We start from the raw sequence: 23,800 nt of genomic DNA on the forward strand, positions 1-23,800 counted from the left end.
ATGACAAGTGGGATTCATGCGCGACCTACTCAACATCATGTGAAGCTCATGTGGTCGTTGGTTTTGGACACTTCATGTTCAAGCTTGGCTGGTTTAGATAAGAGATAAGATAAAATGAGATGAAATGATTTTAGATAAAAAGATAAAATTAAAAAAATATATTATTAAAATATTATTTTTTAATATTATTATTATTTTAAAATTTAAAAAAGTTGAACTGAGATTTGAAAAAATTAAACTGTTTATTATATTTTATGTTTAAATTTTAAAAAAATTATAATGATAAGATGAGAAGAGATAAAATTAAATAATACGAAATACTTTCTAAATCTAAACGTAGCCTTAGGCTTGCAGCCTCTTGTTTTAATTGTACCAAGCATGCATATCAAAGGACGTGGCTAGCTCAAGCACATTTTTTTAAAAAAAAATTTTAGAGCTTTTTTAAAAAAAATTCGGAGATGTATTTTTATTGTGTACTTGTGAAAGTAGATATATAGGAGCTATGAAGTTATTTCGAAAAAGAAATGATAGGGATAAGAGGAAGGAGGAGAGATTGGTATGATATTTAAAAAAAAAATTATATTTGCAGTTTTATAGTATGTAAATCAATACAATAAATTTGACTTTTAGGGACAAAATTTGTTAGGGACGAATTTTTTGCAAATAGTATGTAAATCAATACAAGAAATTTGTCCCTAACAAATTTCGTCCCTACAAGTCATTTTTGTTACATTTCGTCTCCAAAAATGCCTGAGCTACTAAATTCGTTCGAACGGAAAAATATCCATTCGAATAAGATATTTTGTGACGAACAAAATCGTCTCAAAAAAGGAAAACCATTCGAACGAAAAAATATATATTCGAACATGGAATTAATGTCCGTTCGAACAGTATATAATCTGTTCGAATAATAATATTGGTAGAAAATTAATTTATTTTTTCCGGGGTAAGTTAATAACCGTTCGAACTTAAATTTCTTTGTTCGAACGGATAGAGATTCAATTAATTTTTTTATTAGTATGGATTTGTGCATATATTTTTCCATTAAAGTAATAAATATTTTTTCCATTAATTTGTTATCATTTTCAAAATATAAAAATGTATATATATATTATATTATGATTTGCGGTGAGTTAAAATATTTATAAATTCATAAATTACTTTTATGTAATTAACTTCAAAACTTTATAATGATTTCTTTTATGTTAAATTTATATAAATATAACTTTAAACATTTTTTATGTTATCATGAACGGCAAGTAAAATTAAAAAAATAAACAAAGTAGTAAACACGAGAAATAAAAACTATACATTAATTACATCTCAAATATATATTGTTCAATACAACATAAAAAAAGTAAAATAATAACTAAAACAATTATTGATTCCTTAGTATATCAACATCCTCTTGCAACATTTTAATAGATCCTTCCAGATCCCTAAGCTTCTCCATGACAGGCTCAACGAACTCCACAAATAGAGCTCGTACCTAATCTAAAGTAGCCCCAGGAGGCTGTCTCTCAACAGCGGCAGCACTACTAGAAGCTAGATTTGTGGGAGGATCACTAGGCTGTTCTGGTGCAGTCTTCCGCAAGTGCCCTTGGCTCTTGCTGAATGTGATCTTGTTAAGGGGCCCCATCTGTGGTGACCTCCACTCAGTGGCCGACACAATAACCCCCGATCGGAGTAGGAGGTTAGATATCAGCAGTGCAAATGGTATAGACTACCTCCACTGGAAAAGCATGACTCCGAACGAATGCGGAGGAATAAATACAATGCCAGATCAATAGGATTCCCCTGTTCTATCCGCAGCAAAAATCTGGCTCGATCGATTCCGAAATCAGTCTTGTGTTTTTTCGGATCGATGTTATAGCCAACAATCAAATTAAGCATTCTAAAAAATCCTATACAATCGGCTTGTCGGATCACCTTGCTCCCATCATATGGAGGAGCTGATGGGTCTCGCACTAACTGACGCACCTGATCGTCTGTGAGACCATCATTAGGTAGATCTTCATCCTCACTACCATCCGTAGTAGCATCCGAATCTACATTCGGGGCTAGCGTGGAGGATGCTGTCGGTGTGTCGGAATCAGATGGTGCAGCCAATGGTCCCCGTGTAGCCGCTGCAGGATATGCATCGGCTATACAGGGAATGTCAAGGAACTCAGCAATAATGCGGGGAGAGAAATTAATACTCACTCCCTGGACTGATATGGTGTAGAACAAAGCATCAACGCTAAGTTCTCCCATGGCACGGTAGAACTCACCGACCATATTTGGATATGCAATCCCCCGCTCGGTGAAGATGGACTGTATGCTCCGTCCCTCTCATGAAAGATCGGAGAAGTCAGACAAAATGACTAGACGCTCGACAAGTGTAGACTTCGTCTCCGGAGCATGAGCTGCTGATCCATTACTTTGGCTGGGCTGATCTCTCGCACGTTTTCTTTCGCTGGATGCCATTGATATACTGTTTAACCATAATGAAAGTAAGAATATAATTAACCATAATATTTAAATTATATTATTGAAGAATTATAGTATATTGAACTAAATTGAAATAATTTGTTCGAACAGAACATATTCTGTTCGAACTAGAAAACTCTATTCTAATGGACTGTTCTGTTCATTCGAATAGAGTTTCTTTGTTCATTTGAACAAACTTATTTTGTTCAAACAGAAATAATGTTGTTTGGCAACTAGGAGTTCAAACGGACTATAGTTTGTTCGAACGGAATAAGCCAAACAGCCATGGCTGAGTCGACTTAGCCTCGAACTGAAAAACTTCCTATCTAGATGTTATCCTTTGTTTTAATCGGTAGAAATGATTAAAGAGTGAAGCCCAATCATTTCTACTGATTATTTTCATGTTATTTCCACATAATATACCAAAATGGATGGATTTCGGATTCAAAATCCATATCCCCCAAACATATCCCATTCGTGCAAGAAACTAAATAATAGAAGTGGAGAGTTGACCCATACCTCTTAGAAGTTCAAATGTGGGGTTCCTACGGCGGTTGAGTGGTAGTTTTCACGGTGGAGTTAAGGGGCGAACTCGAAGGCTCTCGGTGGTTGCTGGTTCGAATGAGAGTTTTGTTCTATTGTATTCGAACTGGGTCTATAATGACCATGGCATCTCGTTCGAATTGGATAAATATCCGTTCGAAAGGTTATTATATTAATATATTTATAATTATATTACTAATAATAATATATAATAATAATAATATTACAAAGTATAAAAGTATAAAAATGAAACTAATAATAGTATTATAATACTTTTAATTAATATATTTAGTATATTATTTTTAAATATATTGTTTCTATTATACTAAGTACATACTAAGAGCATTAATATTGGATTCATCATTTTCATCTTCACAATTTGGTGAAAAGTACATATTTTCCATAAACTCAAAACCTCCCTATCCATAACCCCACATTGAATTAGCTATTGGATTCATCAAAATAATAATATAATATGGTTTTTTAATAATAATATTTTTAATTTATTTTTTTCATATTTTACAATTATACTAACTATATGTTAATTAATAATTTAATTTGATACTTAAATTATTATTTTCCAACTTAAATATATTGTGGCTCAAAATTAGGAAACAATAATTTAAGTAAATAAAATAATAGTTATAGAGTGTGAATAGTAACTCTTCAAATTTGAAGATGAATTGAAATGCACAATTCGTCAAAAGTTTCAGATTTTAATGTTTGGTGAATCCAATGCAGTGATTTTAAACACGAATTCATCAAATTTTGAAAATTGAACTCATTTGATGAGTCTAATGCCAATACTCTAAGTACTTAGTATAATTATAATGGCTGAATTATATAGGTACTATATATAAGTTATGATACTATACTCCTATAGTTTATATAATATTATAACACTAACTATAGTTACTAGTTATATAACTGCAGTGTAAGTATTATATATAGTTACTATACGGCTATAGTAATTATTAACTATAGTAGTTATACGTTATATAGCTACTACATTAAGTATTATATATAGTTACTATATAGCTATAGTTATTAAAAGTTATGATAACTATACAAGTTAATATAATTAATATAAATATAGATATACTGGATATTAACTATATAGCTACTACAATGTAAGTATTATATAGTTACTATATATATAGTAGCTATTAGTTATATAGCTACTACAGTGTAAGTATTATAAGTTTTGATAATTATACAAGTTATCATAAGTACTATAGTTAAAATAGTTACTATAACTACTTCAGTGCAAGTATTACAAGTTATCATAACTATAGTAACTAGTTACTAGTTACTATTATAAGTTACTATAACTAGAGTTATTATAGATTATATCACAAGAGAGTAAGTTATATAATATATAGTGCAAAATTAGAAGACCAAAAGTATATATATATATATATATATATATATATATATATATTAATAAGTACTATATATTAATAGTTAATATATAGTGTAAGTATTATATTAACTATTAGACTTGTAGTACATTATATATTATCAATAATAATATAAAATAGTTGGTAAAATATATAGTTATTATATAGTATATAATATTAAAATATTTTGTGATTGGTTTGAACCAAAAAACGTCTCGTTCAAACGGTGTTATCTTGTGGAATGTGTTTGGAGGGAAACTTCGCTCCAAATACTCTGAATGTTAGTTTATTCGAATATCAAAATTCGTCATTCGAACGTCTGCAAGAAACAGTGTTACGAAAATACCCTTTGAGGTAGTTTACATTTGAAGAATATGCCAAGGAATACTCTGATTTGTTAGTTCGAACAACAAAATGACACGTTCGAACGTGAAATAAATAACGGCAGAATTGGCGCCTACTCGAAATTTTCGTGTTCGAATGGGTAAATTTTCAGTTCGAACGGGACTTCACAGATTCATATACCTGAACCTCCCGTTCATTTTCACAGTTGATGAATGTTTAATAGGAGGCAATGCACGGCTTTGTAATTTTGTGTGTGTGAAAGTGTTGTGGAGAGAGAGATACTCACAGACTTAGTGAGAGAAGGGATTCTTGAGAGAGAGAGAGAGAGGAGAGGTTCGAACAAAATGTATGTTTTTTTTTTTTTTTATATTTTTTTGTATTTCGAGTTTCATTAATGTTAGTTTATTGTACATGATTTAGGTTTTCTCATAATGTGTTTTCTGCTTATGTAGGTATCGTGGATTGATACTTTTGTTTGGATTGCTTAAATTTAAGGTAATATTTATAATTTTTAGATTTTTTATAATTTATAGTTTTTAATTAATTATGTTAAGATGCATGGTGTATATTTGTGTTTGTGCAATCCCATTTAAAATGGGCATTCTAGCAATATACATCTTATGAGATTGTGATTGTAAAAATTGTATTTTGTGGCAAATGTTTTCTCTGTTTTGGGTTTGGAATATGGGTTTGTCCCGTTCGAACGCTATAACGTTAGTTCGAACGGGATCCTGTGGGAGTAGAATATTATTCGAATGGAATCCAAATATAACAAAAATTATAAATGAATAAAATATAAAAATATAGATTAATATAATATAATTACAACATAGTTTATATAAAATTAAATTAGACACTTAAAATATAGATATAACATAGCAATTGTTAATAGTTAAATTAATGTATAAAGCTTATAAAAAATGTAATTACAAAATAATATACACTAAAATTAAATTAGAAACTTAAAATATAGATATAACATAGTAATTGTTAATAGTTAAATTAATGTATAAAGCTCATAAAAAATATAATTAAAAAATAATATAGTATAATTAAAAAATATTATGTACTAAAATTAAATTAGAAATTTAAAATATAGATATAACATAGCAATTGTTAATAGTTAAATTAATGTATAAAACTTATAACAAATTTAATTAAAAAATAATATAGTATAATTACAACATATTATGCACTAAAATTAAATTAGAAACTTAAAATATAGATATAACATAGCAATTGTTAATAGTTAAATTAATGTATAAAGCTTATAAAAAATGTAATTAAAAAATAATATAGTATAATTAAAAAATATTATGCACTAAAATTAAATTAGAATGTAGCAATTGGTGATTAATTAGGAATGTCATGTTGCAATGTATTTGTCATTTGAAATGTGATTTCATTGTATAATTGTATTATGAGTTAGATAATTTTGAATTTTAGGGTTATTTTTATATGTACTTAAACTTTAGACTCGTTCAAGAGTTGTGGCCAAATTTTCTCTTAAAAAATGTTTGGGTACAACTCTTGAATTGTCCAAAGTGGACTGTTTGGAGTTCTATTATCTATACGGCAGATATATTCAGTTTAAACTCTTGTATTAGTCAATTAAAATTTTGGTTCAGAGATTCCTTACATTCTCCAGGTATGTGGTCTGTAAGTTCTCGGCTCATTAATAGGGTTGACGACTTATCATGACTAGCATACTTGGATAATAATAGGGAAATGATGCCGAAATTTATACTAACATTAGAGTTTAGGACTGAGTATATATACGATATTGATAATAGTCTCTCGAATGGGATAAGATCAACTACCTTGTAAAAGTTGAATTTTTTTTTATAATGTTTATCCTATAAATTTTGTGTTTTTTGATAGACATCCGATAAGTAACAGAAATACAATGGATAAAAGTTGGATGCTACTGGAAGATAGACTTGGGCAAGACTATAAGGAGTATGCACAAAGGGTGAAGTTTTTTCTAGAGTTTGCTTGCATAAGTGTTGACAGTCGAGGATTTGTAAGATTGCAAGAAGTGCAAAAATCTTAGTTCTTTTAACTTGGTGGTAGTGGAGGATCATTTATTTGTAAATGGAATTGATCCTAAATACTCACAGTGGGTTTTACATGGCGAACTATTTCCCAAAGGAGTTAGATTTAGCAGTCAGACCAATCAAATGGAGAAAGGTAATGACATCGACATAGACGACATTAATGTGAATGATCGTGATGACAATGATGATAATGGAGAGGATGACTGAGATGTTAGGCGATCTGGGGGCATGAATATCTGGGATGAGAGATGGAGAAGGAACATTTGCACAATCATTTGAGAGTAATGATAATTTTGCAAGACTGTGGGAGGATGCACAAAGAGAGTTGTACGAGGGGTGCACTCGTCATAGCAAGTTGTCTTTTACAGTGAGGTTGCTTCATATTAAGTCTATTTGTCGTATTTCTGCCAAGGCCATCGACATGTTGCTAGAATTATTTAAAGAGGCTCTTCCTCAGGATAACGTAGTACCCCGTAATTTTTATGAAGCGAAGCAATTGAAGCAAGGGTTAGGATTTGATTATAATATCATTCACGCTTGTAAAAATGATCGTGTTCTCTACTGGCAGCAATATGCAGAATTAGACTAATGCCCAGTGTGTCATGAGTCAAGATGGACATCCAATAAACGTAATGTATCCCATAAAGTGTTAAGACATTTTCCGTTGATTCCTCAACTTCAAAGATTGTTTACGTCGTGGTTGACTGCCAAAGATATGTCTTGGTATCAAACAGAAAGAGTCTAAAATGAAAACTTTCTCTCGCATCCTGCAGATTCCTTACAATGGAAGAAATTTTACGTCGAGTATCTATGGTTTGCTGAAGAACCTCGCAATGTACGTCTTGGTTTAGCAACGGATGGTTTTAATCCATTTGGCAACATTAGCACTTCTCATAGTACTTGGCCTGTCATATTAATGCCCTATAACTTGCCACCTTGGAAGTGTATGAATGATCCATATTTTATGATGACTCTACTAATACCCGGGTCAAGGTCACCAGGGAATGAATTAGATGTATATCTGCAACCATTGATTGTAGAGTTGAAAGAGTTGTGGGATCAAGGTGTTAGTACATATGATGCAACCTCATCGGGGGAGTTCAAGATGCATGTTGCAGTGATGTGGACAATAAATGATTTTCTTGCATATAAAAATTTATTTGGGTGGAGCACAAAAGGTAAAATGGATTGTCATGTTTGCAATAAAGATATACAGTCTCAATAGTTGAGTCATGGTAGGAAATTATGTTTTATGGGACATCGTCATTATTTACCACATGATCATAGATGACGTACAAATAGAGTGAGGTTTGATGGAAGGGTTGAGCGCAGGGCATCATTGCTAGAGTTGACTGGGAATGATATTATCGCCTAGTTGGGAGATGTTTCAGAAAACAGATTTGGAAAAGATTCAAGGGTTCGAAAGAGAAAACGACAAGTAGTGGAGTTGAATTGGACAAAAAAAAAGTATTTTCTTTGAATTGCATTACTAGTCTACCTTGATACTACGCCACAATTTAGATGTTATGCACATCGAGAAAAATATATGTGAGAATATATTGGGCGCTCTGATGCCAATAGAAGGGAAGACAAAAGATACAGCTAACTCTCGTCAAGACTTAAAGGAGATGGGGATCAGACCAGAGTTGCATTTGCAAGATAATGGATCTTCAGCTTATATGCCCATCGGATGGTGTACACTTTCAAATGATGAGAGAAAGAAATTTTGTGATTGGTTTATGAAAATCAAATTACCCGATGGCTATGCTTCAAACATGACAAGATGTGTTCGAACATATGATTGGAAGATAACTAGTCTTAAAAGTCACGACTGTCATGTATTTCTGCAGCGTCTGTTGCCGGTTGGTGTGCGTGGAAAGCTTACTCGAGATGTTCGTACAACTCTCACTGAATTAGTGAGATTTTTCATAGACATTTGTAGTAGAACGTTGAAAGTTGATGCATTGTTAAAAATGGAAGCTGACATTGCAATAATATTGTGCAAATTGGAGAGTTTGTACTCGCCTTCATTCTTTGATGTAATGGTTCACTTGGTTGTGCACCTACCTCGTGAGGCTTTACTCGCTGGCCCGGTTCAGTATAAATAGATGTATCCTATTGAACGGTTTTTGGAAAAACTTAAACGATCTGTGGGGAATAAAGCTCGTCTAGAAGGTTCGATTGTAGAGTCATATATTAATAATGAGTGGCATACCTTTTGTTCAATGTATTTTCGTAGGGCTGATACTAGATTTACAAGACCGGACCGAAATTATGAAGGTGGGCGAGAGATGGGAGTCTCATCGACATTTACTATATTTTTCCAGACTGTGCGTCCCATAGGCGCACAAGGGGGTTACGATCTATGTTCGCAAGAGTTTGAAAGAGCTCGATGGTATGTCTTGAATAACTGCGTAGAGATTGATCAATACTTAAGGTTAGTGATGATTCTCGAAATCACTATTATCTTTAAGTTTATGTATAATAATATAGTATAACTTCATACAAATTAAACATGAACATGAACATACACAGCGAACATATACAACTACTTCGCTCGAGTTGTGTAACTGATGTAGAAAAGACGCACGGAGAGGAATTTACCTCGTGGTTTGAACATACGGTATTACTGTTAAACCCCATTTTATAATACGAATTTCATATCACTAAACTCTACTTTTTTTGTATATAATAATATTGATTGATATAGGTTGCATTGAAATATGGTGAAAATTCATTAGAAATCTCACCAGAATTGTATGCTCTAGCATGTGGTCCATCCAGACGGACTTTCCAGTACTCAGGATGTTTGGTGCGTGGATATAGATTTCACACAACTGATAGAGAAAGATATAGGAAAACTCAAAATTGTGGGGTCGTAGTCGAAAGAAGCCATAGGAATGATAACATTGACTTCTACGGAATTGTGAAAAATATCATAGCGTTAAAGTATGTGGGGGGATATATGGTCTGGTTGTTTAAATGTAATTGGTGGGATGTCTCAAATCCTAGGTTGGGAGTGCGTAACAATGATTATTTTGTGAGTGTCAATACATCTCGCGCATGGTATGAGGACGATCATTTCGTTGTCGCTTGCCAAGCGAATCAAGTTTTTTATTTAGATGATCTGGAGTACGGAAACCGATGGCAGGTAGTGGAGAAGTTTGCACTAAGAAATGTATATGATTACATGTCAGAGGCAGACGAACCACATGAAGAAGTTGATAGTCCAGCAAATAAAGAAGCATATCAAAAAAGTGAAGTAGGCATCAATCTATTTGTTGATTTAAGCCAATATGATATGGTTCCATTGCGTAGAGAAGATGTTCAACCCGAAGTAATTGAGGGTAAAATATCGGAAGAAGATGAATCAACTGAAGTGTCTAGTGATGATGAGGGCGACTGGTCCAGCAAAACAGATAGTGAATGAATTTCAAACTTGAATTTCTGTAAGTAATATTAACATGTAAGTATTTTTAACGATTGTTTGAATAATAATTTGTTACAATTTCAAATAGATATGCCTCCCAAACGCAAAGCAACATGTGTCATCCCCATCCATTATTGACTCCCCGTGTGGTTCACTTATCATCAATAGTGAGCCAACATCACCAGGCCCAAAATAAAGTATTTTATCAAATTAGATATCATAGTTTATGCTCAATTGAAGTAATATATCTATAAAATAAATTAATTTAATTAAAAAGTTATGCTTTAATTGCTGTATATATAGCTGTTGTAAACAAGCGTCGAGGTAGAGGCACTACGAGGGGTGTCTACATAGAGAAAGTAAGGAAAGTTGGTAAAATCAGTTGACATTCCTGATGATCACACCGGTGGCTCCGGAGATTTGGCAGCATGGCTTGCTTCTTATGTTGGTACACTTACTCGCACGTATGCATCGATTTCTACATCCTCTTGGTCTAAAGTTCCCCAAGATGTGAAAGACCATATAAAAAATCGTTGTTTGGTAATAACCTACATCTCAAGCAACTAAGTATATAACATGTTACTTTCAAGTTATTTTGTATTTATAGTAATTGTTTATAATTTTTGAAAGGATGAGTTCGAGCTTAATTTTGGCCGAAGAGAGGATCGATTAACGGTTGAGGAACTGATGTCAAATGCATTTCAGAGGTACAAAAGTCGATGTCATGCACATTATAAGAAGTTCAGTACTACAATAGAGGCGCGCCAAAATCCATTCCAAAATATTCCACCAAACGAATGGGAGAAAGTTTGTGATATGTTTGAAGACTCTGCTTATCAGGTAATATCGCTGCTGTCTTTTTTTAATAATATATAATAGATGTATTAAACATATAGACTAATATTTTTTTCTTTTAGCAACGGAGTACTGTGAACAAAGCAAATAGATCAAATTTAAAGATAAACCATCATGCAGGTTCTCGATCTTTTCATCGTTTGTCTAACAAAATGGTAAGTTATTTTAGTGCCCGTTAAATATTAACATATAATACACATTTTCTGATTTAAGTTCTAATATAGATTTTCCTTTTACAGAAAGAAGAAAGTCCCGCTGATTATGATTTGACCCAATTATATGCTAAAATACATAAAAATCGTGATGGTGTTTGGGCTAGTCCCGAAGCAGAGGCAAATTATGTAAGTTTAAGTTTTTTTAGTTTCATTGTCACATAATATTTTTGTTACTTATACTAATTTTAATGTTTTTGTTTTTGTAGGACAAGATGATATCTCTTAAGGAAATTGCTGCGGATCCATTTGATGCATCATCTGTCAACGATGCTCAGATCCTTTCTCAAGTTCTTGGATCACGTTCTGGATATTTGAGGGGTTTAGGACATTGTGTAAAACCACCCTCATCATCATCATCATCCTATTATTGAGCCAAATCGAATTATGACAAGACTAAGGAATTGGAGAAAGCAGCACTTGAAATAGAACGATTGAGGTCTAAGGAAAAAGAGCTGCTGGCCCGATTAGATCAAGCAGCGGATTTGGAGGCGAGATTAGAAGAGAGGATCCATTTGAATAACCAAAAAATGTTTGAATAATTCCAGTCAATTATGTCCCAAAACTCTATGCCACCACCATAGTCTTCAAATTTATCTTTTCTTTAATTGCTATTATGATGTTCCAAAACATTTGAACAATTGATATTTGAATTACAAATTGTGTAATATTAATATGATATTTTTAATTAAATTCTTATCTGTATGATTAATACAGTTCGAACGGTAAATTACCATTTGTAATTTCATTCGAACCAAAACAGACCCATTCGTACGAAAACTACCACATTCGAACGATAAAAGAGAAATACGGACGTTCGAACAATAAATTATTTATTTGAACAACAATTATGTGCAAAACCCCGTTCGAACGGATATAATTTTTGAAAATAAAATTTCTTTTCGAATAGACATAATTTTTGTTCGAACACAAGTCGTTTGAAAAATTTATTAGTTCAAACGCATAAAATCTGTTTGAACACCCTGTTTGTTCGAACATGATGAAATATGGACATTAGTTTGAATGAATATTTCATATTGTTCGAATGGACATCTCGGTTCAGACGGAGAAATATTCCATTCGAGCATTATATTGAGACAAAATCGGTTCGTCTAAAAAAAAATTATCCGTTCGAATGATTTCGACTGGATCCGCACAATTTCATCTCTAAAAATGATTTTTTGAGACGATTTTTGATTTTCATCTCCAAAAACTTTTTGAGACAGTCTTTCTGAGCCAAATTTGAGACAAAATTTTTTCGTCTCCAAATATAATTTGGGATGAAAATTGTGTTTTTTGAGACAAAAGTTTTTGTCTCAAAAAACACAATCTCTTGTAGTGAATCACCTATACTCTTTTTGAAAAATTAAATAAACATAAGATCCACATGCAAACCCGGCTCTTCTATTAGACGACTTAAGCAGTTAATACCCCGAACTAGTGGAAGAACCGAAAAGGCCCCCAAATAAATCCCAAGTAGACTTGAATAACTTTGAAAATATCAAAAGTATCAAATAGATCTTATGTAATTAGTTATCTATAAATTATCATAGTTCTATTTTCTTCTAAAAACTCAACTTTTATTAAACTTTTCTTGGATTATAGTTTTTTTTTTTTTTGGAATCTTTTGGCTCACCCTCAAAACTTTTATTTTTATATTAAGTCATTAATTTATGAAGATGTTAATAATGCTCCTATTAAGAAAACGTACTCTTTGGCATGAGTTTGTTTATTTTTATGCTTGATTATTATTTATGATTATATTTCTAAATATATATTTTAATACTTGAATTTCTTTTTTTAGAATTCTATTATGTTTGAGTTCACTTTATAATGATGAAACTTTTTCTCTTATCCATCTCCTTTTGATTTCTTGTGTTGGTATTGAGACAAGAAGTGGTCTAAATTCTTATCATATCTCCACATAATAATTTCTAAGGATAAACTTGCCTTTTGTCCTTATTAGTTTAATATAAAGTATGAAAATTATAAGTAGCAAAATCTATTTTTCAGTGTTCATAAAAGGTTTTTGTATAATCCTTTAAAGAGATAAAGAGCCACTTTTTTCCCAAATGTGTAGGTTGTTTATTGAAATTTATGGACAATAATGGGTATAATTGATTTTAGAGTCATGCTAATGTGCCATCTAGCTTTGACCACTTGGCGTGCTTGCTAGTACAAAGTTACTTTTTATTTTTATCTTCTTTTTTTTTTTATTTTTATATTTTTTAATATATTTAAATATTTTTAAAAAATAAAAAAATACCAATACAGTAAAAATCACTTTCTTAATTATTAACTAAAATAAATAAATAAGTAAATATATGAATGGTCAAAATGAGGGGTCAAACTCAGGTAGCATACTAGCATTTTCTTTGCTTTGAAGAATCTAAAGCGCATCTTATAAAACTAAATTTGATAAAATTCTCTCTAAACCAATAATTTTCTAATAAAGATTATATTGGTTATTAATTGAGAAGATGGTATAAAATCTTAATTTGTAATTTTGTTTTGCGAAACGATAAGAATATTGATGTTAAAATAAAAATGTAAAGTAAAAATTAAAATTAAAATAAATTCATTGAATTTTACATTTTAAAATAAAAAGGGACTCACTCAAAATTTTGGCCTTAGGCCCTACAACCTATTGAGCCGGCTCTACCCACATGAAAAAAAATAGTTTTAGATATAGTCATAGGATACGCAAACTCCATGTAATATTCATTTTTTGGTTGAATCTTAAATTTACGTGCATCTAGACGCTTTCCCTTGAAAATAAAAAAAGTCACCACCATATACAATGGTCCTATAATATTTGTAATTTTAGAATGTACAAGTCTTATGCATTCCATTTGAAAAAATTGGTTAAATCTAAAACCCACACTAACAAATAATTCTTTTAATGGTAGACCCTACTTTTTTTTTTTCAAATAGAGTGCACGAAGTTTGTACATCTTAAGATGTAACGCCCGTTTTTGTGATGAGACTTTAGAAAATAGTTTTAGAAAATAAGACGGAAATTACTGAACCTTTTAAAACTTTTTCCTTCCCTTCCCAGGGTATAAAGGATTCTACAGTTAAAATTTAAAACTTGTATTTATAAATCTAGGAGAGAGTTTTGTAGTGGAATTCATTTAATTAAAATACAAGTCTTTTTACAAAATATGATTTTACATGCTATACAAAATGCCTAGGCTTCCATTACTATTCCTTGGGTTGTGTATGTCCTAATGCTTCGTCCTTATTTCATTCCTGAGTGGGGGCACACATAAAAAAAAATGAGTTAAGTACTCAGTAAGCATAACTTCATATCGTGAAAATATAATAACACAATTTTCATTCATGCATTCTCACTCACATACATACTTTACATAAATTGTTTTATTTTCTTTAAAACATTAGAGAACCCTCCCCGAGGGGAGAACTAGAGCGTGATAGATTTCAAATCAGTATAATTAACATTTGCGGGGTTTTTTAATAAAGATTGAGTTTTATCATTAGTGTGTAAGTATGACTTAAACAAATGAGACTCCTGACCAGACATTATTATTGTTATGTCATACAGGTGAGGACGTCCCATTTGTGCTTGTAGTAAATTAGGCTCAGATGAGATGTGAACGTGGACCCGTAAAGTACACCGAATTTGAGAAATTGTGAAAGCATGGAAAATGGTTGTTGAAGATAAATAATGGAGAAACAACATTGTTCTATGAGAATGCATCCATGTTTACAACACGTGTAACATGGATAGTTAAACATCACTATGACATGAGCTACCCTAGATGGAGTGATGTACCCCAAGTGCATAAGGATGAGTTAATCGATCGTGTTCGGGTAAGACTTTTATACTTTGATGTTGATGGATTAAAAGTGGTCGTAGTATAATTCACGAATGATCACCCTAAATTTTATTATATATGTAAAGTGATTTTGAATTAAATTGGGAATTAGAAAACCATCGATTGACAATGACTAAACAGCTTCGTAAGCGCTTTAATGCATTCCACCATGAATTGCATAAGATATATATCATATGGCAGCCATGACGAAGCATTGTCGACTGGGACTAGTTTGGTCAGCCCCCTTGTCTAGGTTAAGCTCTATGGTAGATGGGGTAGCAAGGCCTTTAAGGTATGCAATTTGGGTGTTCAATCCAAACTGGACAAGTTGGGTAATAAGTCATGCCCTGGTTGGATATTCAGTACTCTATGTACTTTTGCTTACATTGAGAGTTTTTCATGGCAGAAAATATCAAGTCAAAACCAGGAGAATAGAAAGATGTTGAAATTTAACCACACAACAGGCCGTAAATCCTTTGTGAGGATTCTAGAACAAAAGGTATAAGGTTTGAAGTAAATTATTCCCCACACAACACATTTTCCATTTGTAAGCTCATATCATGGTAACCATACACTCACATAATGTTAATTTTCGCCTGATTTTTGTGAACTGGTATGCTATGAACACATCATTTTTCTCATATTGCCATGAGATAAGTCTTGTATTATATTTACTGGGTTAGTCTATTATTAGTAGGGGTGTAAATTTAAACCGGAAAATCGGTCCGGACCGAACCGATTGGTCCCGTTTTGAACCGGTTCGGTCCGGAACCGGTTCTTATATTATGAAAACTGGCCGGATCCGGTCCGGTTTCGGTTCTGTAGTTTTCGAGACCGGACCGGTTGGAAAAAATATATATATAAATTAATTTTATATATTATACAAAAAATATATAAAGTTTTATATATAATATATAATTATATATTAAATTTTTATATATAATATAATTATATATTATACGTGAAATAATTTCATGTTATAATTTACAAATTATAACATAAAATGTTGATCTTAAATATGAATATTTATAATTTGTTTGATCATATGCTATTAATATAATTATATATAAGATAATATTATTATAATTTATAAAATAAAAATTTAATCTTAAAGATGAAAATTTAATTGATCATATGCTTTAAATATAATATATATATTAAATTATTAATAACATTTTATCATAAGAAGTAACACTTTATTATATGTTTTTTACATTTTAAAAAAATAGAAAAAATGGGATCGGAACCTGGTAAAACCAGAGGTACCGGTTTAGGAGGGTAATCGGGGCATAATCGATTTTGAAAAATACAAAACTGGTACATACCGATTCAGTCCTAGATTTTATCCAAAACCGGACCGGACCGGACCAGACTAGTTACACCCCTAATTATTAGTGATTAAGCTATCCATACCGTGTGAGAAAATGTTATCTGATTGAACATGTTTCATATACACATACCACACACATGTAGCATGCTAAAAAGGTAAATTTGGTGGACTTCTACAAGGAAACCCACTTGTCCAAGAAGAATGATAAATTTGTGACTTCTGCCACCGAAGACATTTATGTGAGTATATTCTAGTAGAACTAATATTTTCTAAACGCAATGCTGGTTCTATTTATCTAATTGGATCTTAAAAATGTATTATCAACACATAATTGTCGATAATCGGTTCATTATGTCCTATTGTAGAAGGACATGGTTGGAAAGCTGGATACTCTAAAACCAGAGAAACAAATTGACAAAGAAGCAGTGGGTGTCTTCAGAAAGGTACTTGGTCATTGACCAGGTTATGCAAAAGGATTGGGAGAGATGGTGATGCTAGAGTCTACAAGACAACGCTTATTGGCACGAGAGAAAGAGTACATAGCTTTGATTGAAAAATATAAGAAAGAGGTTCAATCTTCCCAAAGTGAGATGGAGGCAATGAGGGTAGACAAGTGGGTTATGTTGGAGAGACAGAATGAATCCAACCATATTTTGAGGGCTTTCTTCATCGCTAACCCATCCCTTAGTGAGTCTCTTCGAGACTCTCAGTGAACATATTTTTGTGGAAAAATATGGGAAGATTTCATGTGGAATTTGGGGTGCATTTTTTGGCCTTCAAGATGGTGGATTAACAATATATATATATATATATATATATATATATATATGTTTTGTGGGAGCAAGCTGGGTTGGGAAAAGAGATGTTTTGGCCCTTTGACATATCCTTAAATACGTACGTGTAATACTCGAGTCCTACTGCATAGGCTTTTACATTATTTTTATTAATTCTTTTATGCATTTTAAAATAAATATTTTCAATTATTTTATTTTAAGGTGAGTATACTTCATTTTAAAATATGATTTATTAAAATAAATGAAGGGCGTGATTTTAAGACTTTGCAATATTTCTCTTAACTTCTTTAATTTTATTTATTTAAGAAATGACTCAATTATTTTCTACTATTAGATTGGTAGGTGAAAAATATCTTCGAGGTGGATAGATTTCTACCATTCATTTGCTTTCTTGTGATGGAAGAAGGGAACAAAGACAAAAATGTCCTTGCCCCTTCTCCAAGTCTACAACTAAGGCAACAAAAAAGGGAAAAAACAAAAGCAAATCCCCTAAGTCCCCCATTCCCATTGGTCTCACCCAAGAAAGAAAGAGAAAACTTCGGTAGCGTTTGATTACAAGACTCAGCTGAGTTCAGTCTAATTTTAAGCCGAGTCTAATATTCAAACACCTAACTCTTAAATTATTAAACTCATCTCAACTCAAAACCTTCTTACACGTGGAACCCACAACCTTTTTCAACTTTGCATAAAAAGTATTAAACTCATTTTAATATCCAAATACATTTAAACTCAATTTAGATGACCCCACATAACTCCCTCCACTATTATTCATAAAATACTGAGTTTAGCTTAACTCAGCTTAATGTCCAAACGCAGCCTTCATCTTTCTCTCCAAGAAAGCCATAGCCGACACACACCTTCCTCTCTTCTTCTCCTCTCTTATTATCTTCAAGAAACCAAGTTCCCCTCATTTCATTCAAGCTTTGTGATTCCATGGCAAGGGAAGAAGGAAAACATTTTTCACTAATCCTCTCCAAGCCGTACGAGAATACTCCCTCCATACCCATTTTCGGTTTTGACACAAAGCTTGGAACCAAAGATTGATTTCATCTTCCAAATGGTGAAATCTTGAAGGTATAGACTTTTGGTTCATTCCCTAGTATGACTTACATGTGGGTTTCGAGTTTCACAATTTTCTTACACATGATGTTTCGGCTTTGGGAGTAACACAGTGCCATCATTTTGTTCTTCATCTCCACGACTTTACCACTATTTGGTCCTCTATCTTGCCTCTTCAAAGAAGCTAAGAGCTTAAGGTAAAAACTCTAACTTGACCCATTTGTTTTTAATGTGATTTTGGAAGCCAACTAAGTTGTTTTAGCTTGTGTTTTAGTGTAGTTAATTTTCTATGTTGCAAATAAATATGTATACTCTGTTTTTGGCCCAAACCGAATGTGTTGAAGTTGTTTTGCTATGTATTTTCCTATATTTTGAAAATGGAGTGTTGCTATTAAATTTGGTTTAATCCTAGGTGATGATTAGTGTATTTTTAGTGTATATATGTTGGTACCATGTGTATTGTGTTGAGGTTCGGTTTAGAGGTTTTGTTTGGTTCCTTGTAATTTTTGTAACTTGCTTTTAAAAGGTATTAAGTGGGTAAAGCACAATCTTGGGTATTTAAAGGTTTTAAAGTTTACTTAATGAGTAACTTTGCTATACTTTATGCTATGTTTAATTTTAATGGGATATGTTATTTAAGCTATTTAATATTCCTTGGGTGATTGGATTATAGCATAGTTGGTTAGGTATAGAAGATTAATTGTACATGATATATTATGATATGTAAAACTGTCCAAGTACCCCTGTCTTGCCACGTCTTTATGTAAAAATAGCCCATTTTTTCTGTCCCTCTTTTCGTTAAATTCTACCTAACCCAAGAGTCTAAAATATTAATAAGCTAATATTTTTATAATGAGGGACCACGAGTTGATTTAAAGGGCATGTTTCCTAAACTTGTTTAACCTATTTGAGATGCCTAAATCTATTTTTAAAGCCTATTGTTGAGTATTTCCAGATTTGATCTCTTAATGTCCAAAACCAAAGTGAGCTTGAACTAAAGAGACCTCGCTTGAAGCCTTTGAATTCGTAACTACTTTTGATGTAAGCTTTTTAAATAGCCTTCTATGGATAGCTAGCATATCTTACTATTTAATTTATTACTCTTGTAAGTTGAGGTGAGAAGTAGTCATCGGGTTAATGCTAAGCATAGAAATGACGTTAAATTGTAATAACGTAGCTTTCTCTTTTAAAGGGAGGGCTAAAGAATATTGAATGAGTATTAACACGTTTATGCCATTTATTGGAATATGACCTATTATGAAGTTGGAAATATCGAGGAGCATAGAGGTAAATTGTTATGACCATACTTTTTACACCAAGTTCTCTTTATAAAAGAATGTCTCTCTCTTATTGGAAATATTCTTCTAAAGAAATAAGTAAATGAATATAGTATGTACAAGTCCTTTCATGATAGCCCCTGTTAAATGTCCTATAAATTATGATTGGTTGTAAAATATGAAGTAGTGCATTCGCATTCACATCCTAAAATCATGAACTCTTATCATGCATGCTCTCTCAAGAAACTTATTGATTATTCCTATATGTAGTATAGCATGAAAATGTATCTTGTTCATTAAATGCATATGCATCAGACTAATAAAGATGATGAAAATGTTTTGATTACAAAGGAAGGAAGGGAATGACTCAAAGGAAAGGAAAGGAAATGACTGAAAAGAATGAATGTTTTAATGTATGAAACTACATAATGGCTATGACTGATAAATGAATGATGGTATCAAAGGATTGGGCAGATTGCAATGCCGGGTAAGTAGTACTGGCAGTGCACTAGTGCTGCCCCTTGACTGAGGGATTCTCAACCCACGGCCACAGGCAGAATCAGGTCCAAAGGAAGACTACTAACCCTAACTTATGAGGCGTAATAGTGTATACCGGCGAAAAGGAAATTGCAACATGAAAGCATAGTTAGTTCTCAAAGATGTTTATGCATGAAAGTATTGTTTATTCCTTAAAATGTTTATGCATGAAAGTATTGCTTATTTCTTAAAAATGTTTATACATGAAAGCATTCTCAAAATGTTTATGTATGCATGTTTTCAAAAGAAAAAGAATAGATGATTAGTACATTAACGGCATGATGTACTACTTACTGAGTATTAGACTCACTTTGTGTTTATGTTTTAAACGTCCAAGTAATGACGAAGAGGCTGGAGAGCAAGACACTACTGCAGAGGAAGAGACAGATGCTTAGTGTCTTCCCTGTTGGTTCGACCTTGTATGTATGAAGGGTTATGTTTATGGATGTTGTTTTTATGTTGGGATAGGTATCTTGTCGGAACGTTTTGTCGGGTTTGACTTTAAAACAATGTATCTTTTGGTATGGTGGGGTGATGGCAACCCCTTATACATTGACTTGGTGCATTTTTGTATGTATGGTAGGGATAGAGTCCCTTCCTAACTAGAACAATTATGTTTTTATGAATGTATGATGGACTCTGAGAGTCTCTTATGGATAAATGTTTGAATAGAATGCCTATCAGGTGTTCCCCTTTATTAAATTAGAAATTTAGAGTACACATGTGGTATGTTCATGCTGATTGCATATTACTCTAAAAGAAAGAAAAAAGACAGGTATGTACGTAGCGATTCCATCCTTTCCAAGGCAGGGTTGTTACAGTATGATAATATATATACCCTACATGAGACGATATTAAGCCACACTGGTAATATCAAACATGTAAGTATCTAAGCCACTGCCTTCTTTATATAAATTATTGGGTGTAGTGGCATGCTTACCAACTTTGGTAACTTGTTGTACAGGCTAATTAATACATGTATGTACATGGTATGAATGGGAGGGGTCGCCTTACGCTAGAGCCTAATACGTGACCTGGATTTTTGGAATCTTCTTGGAAAGCTGGACTATGTGATGAACCATGGACTAGTTTTTGTCTTATGTTTGACCAAAAGTTGCAAGCAAAAATTCATGGGAGGCTGAACAAACAGGTGATGTCTTCATTCCCCGTAGCAATTTACTTTTAGTATGGACTTCTATCCAAATATTATGATCTTCTTTATAAGGTTTAATACATGAACATTTGGTTATATACATTTTCTGGAAACAGTCACCATGAACAAAGTCTCACTAATGAATTTGAATATTTTGCATCCAAGAAGTGAACTGGAGAAAATTTACTTTGTTAGGAAGTCAGAAGTTTAGGTTGAGAAAATTTACTCATACAACAATAGACTATTAGACTATTTTTGTGCTCTAGCACTGAATTGGCAAACTAGTGAGCACATGAAGCTGTGCATTGAGTTGAAGTGGAAAGGATTTTGCTGTTTTTTTTCTAATTTTTAATTTTTATATATGATATACAAGTAAGAAATTTTATTGATACGAAAGTATAAATAGACCTAGTTTAAGTACACAAAACAATTATGGTATGAGACAGGCCTGTGAGGTTTGTATGATCTAAATGTTAATTAACAATATATATAAATTAAATAATCAATTCACTTCTCAATTAAAGTTTTTAGGACAATTGATAATTTAGTATAGTAACACGGTAGAGTTCGAAAGAAAATTGATCAATACTTCAGCCATATGAATTAAATATTTGATCGATCACAAAGTAAATAAGAGATGAGATGGTGCATGTGCGTAAAAACATAAATGAAATGATTACAGCTACCTATTGTCATTACCTTGAGCTTTTGAAATATAATTGGCAACATGTTAATACTAAACATGTTAATGTTTGAAGGACATAATTAAGATAGAAAGGAAAATTGTCTTAGAATTGGAAGAGTTATATATATATATATATATATATGCCTCTAGAGGAAAAACTGCATGTACGTGTTTAGGGAATGCTGGATCTGCTGGTAATCTTGTTTAGAAAGCAGAAGCAATGACGACTATAAAGGGTTAATATTCCATAACATGATGTTCGTATATCAATTCTATAATATGTAACCGAATTGAAAACTCATTTAAATTCACAAGCCTCTAAGCTGAAGGTTAGCTTAAGCGCATGTCGAGAACTAGAAGGCCGTAGAATCGAGTCACAGTAATTATGAATAATTATACTGTTGTTTTTAATTCCTCTCAAGCACAGCCCGAGGGGAGACAGCTTGTTTATGCGATTTGATTAATTTTATATTCAAGTCAGTCTCTTGAATAATTATTAATTAAGTTACTCTTTCTTGTAGGACGTCCAGTACTCACAGTAATCGTGTGCAGTATCATCATGGAATTCGGTAAGAAGATATAATATTTCTTGTTCGGTCTTCTTTGTCATTTATTTTCATTTCTAAGAAGATCATTTGTAGGTAGATCTTTGAAGAGTGACAATAAACGCACGAAGATGGATATATGATATTAATGAAATTTACACCAAAAAAATAACAATTGCCTGCATATAAATTACTACAATTTTGACACTAATGCAACATTAACATATTTGCTTTGCAAACATCAAATAGATTCAAGTGAAATTTTATCTTTTATGTAAGTTAGTCTGTTTGAGTTTATCCCTTAATTATTTGAGTTGTTAATACGTATTTCTCAAGGTTGGATTATTTTTCTTATTATCTATGTTTCAATATTTTTTATTGAAAGTTAATATGCAGTCTATCTTCATGGCTATCTTTAGTTTAAACAATAATGCTTATTATTTCTTCCCTGCCGTAATTCTGATGAAGCTTGTGTAAGTACGTATATGGTAATTCTTTCGGAAATCAATTTCCATGCTGACAGCTCTTAACATTGACATTGGAGGAGATCAGGACATGTTTGAGTTATATATATATGTGTGTGCGCGCGCGCTACTGGTGCCATAATTCCAGCAACTGTATTTTTTTTCAGGAAGAAGGAACTTAAAACATTACGTGAAGGTTTTTGCATGTTCACTTGTTTTTCTAATCACTGTATCCCATTGGTTTTCAGTCATTTTGTTTTAAACAATAAGGCATGCTGTATATATTTGAATCTTATGTTATTAGATAGAGTTGAAATCAGCAATGTTAGGTGGACCTCGATCATAATTATCAGGTGCTAATTCTGATTGTAATTTTCAGGTGTCCTTCAACGTCTCCCGAAGCTTGTGTGTGCTGCTAGGTTGTGCATGGGGGCTGGCCAAGTCTTGGCAAATGGCTAAAATATTCTATCCTGCATCAATATAACATTTCACTAACAATTGTTAATTAATCGTGTCCTGCATGGATTTTTTTCACCTTATAATTTGTCCAATATCTGATCTGATCTTGTCCCATGCAGCCCGGCCAATTAATTAATTCATCACAAGACTGCCTCAATGCATGCTTACTTGATCACCATTAAAATGTTTCCCATGCAGATTTCAAGTAAATTTTCTATTGTGCAGGTTTTTTCCCTTTCAATGAAGTCAATTGTCAGGTTAATGCCAATGCATATTCGATTGATCACTTAGACTTGTAAACACAAATACAAAATGACAAGTATATTACAGAATGTGTCCAAAATTAA

General features: G+C 32.2%; 1 long non-coding RNA gene across 1 annotated transcript; it reads left to right on the forward strand.

Moving 5' to 3' along the window:
• The first annotated feature begins 14,925 nt into the window (after positions 1-14,925).
• LOC121251503 lies at positions 14,926-16,905 on the forward strand. Its single transcript, XR_005938035.1, has 3 exons — positions 14,926-15,145; positions 16,624-16,719; positions 16,849-16,905. It is a non-coding gene; the product is annotated as an uncharacterized LOC121251503 (long non-coding RNA).
• The last annotated feature ends 6,895 nt before the right edge of the window (positions 16,906-23,800 follow it).

Source organism: Juglans microcarpa x Juglans regia, chromosome 2S (assembly GCF_004785595.1).
Source record: "Juglans microcarpa x Juglans regia isolate MS1-56 chromosome 2S, Jm3101_v1.0, whole genome shotgun sequence".
NCBI classification, from domain to species: domain Eukaryota; kingdom Viridiplantae; phylum Streptophyta; class Magnoliopsida; order Fagales; family Juglandaceae; genus Juglans; species Juglans microcarpa x Juglans regia.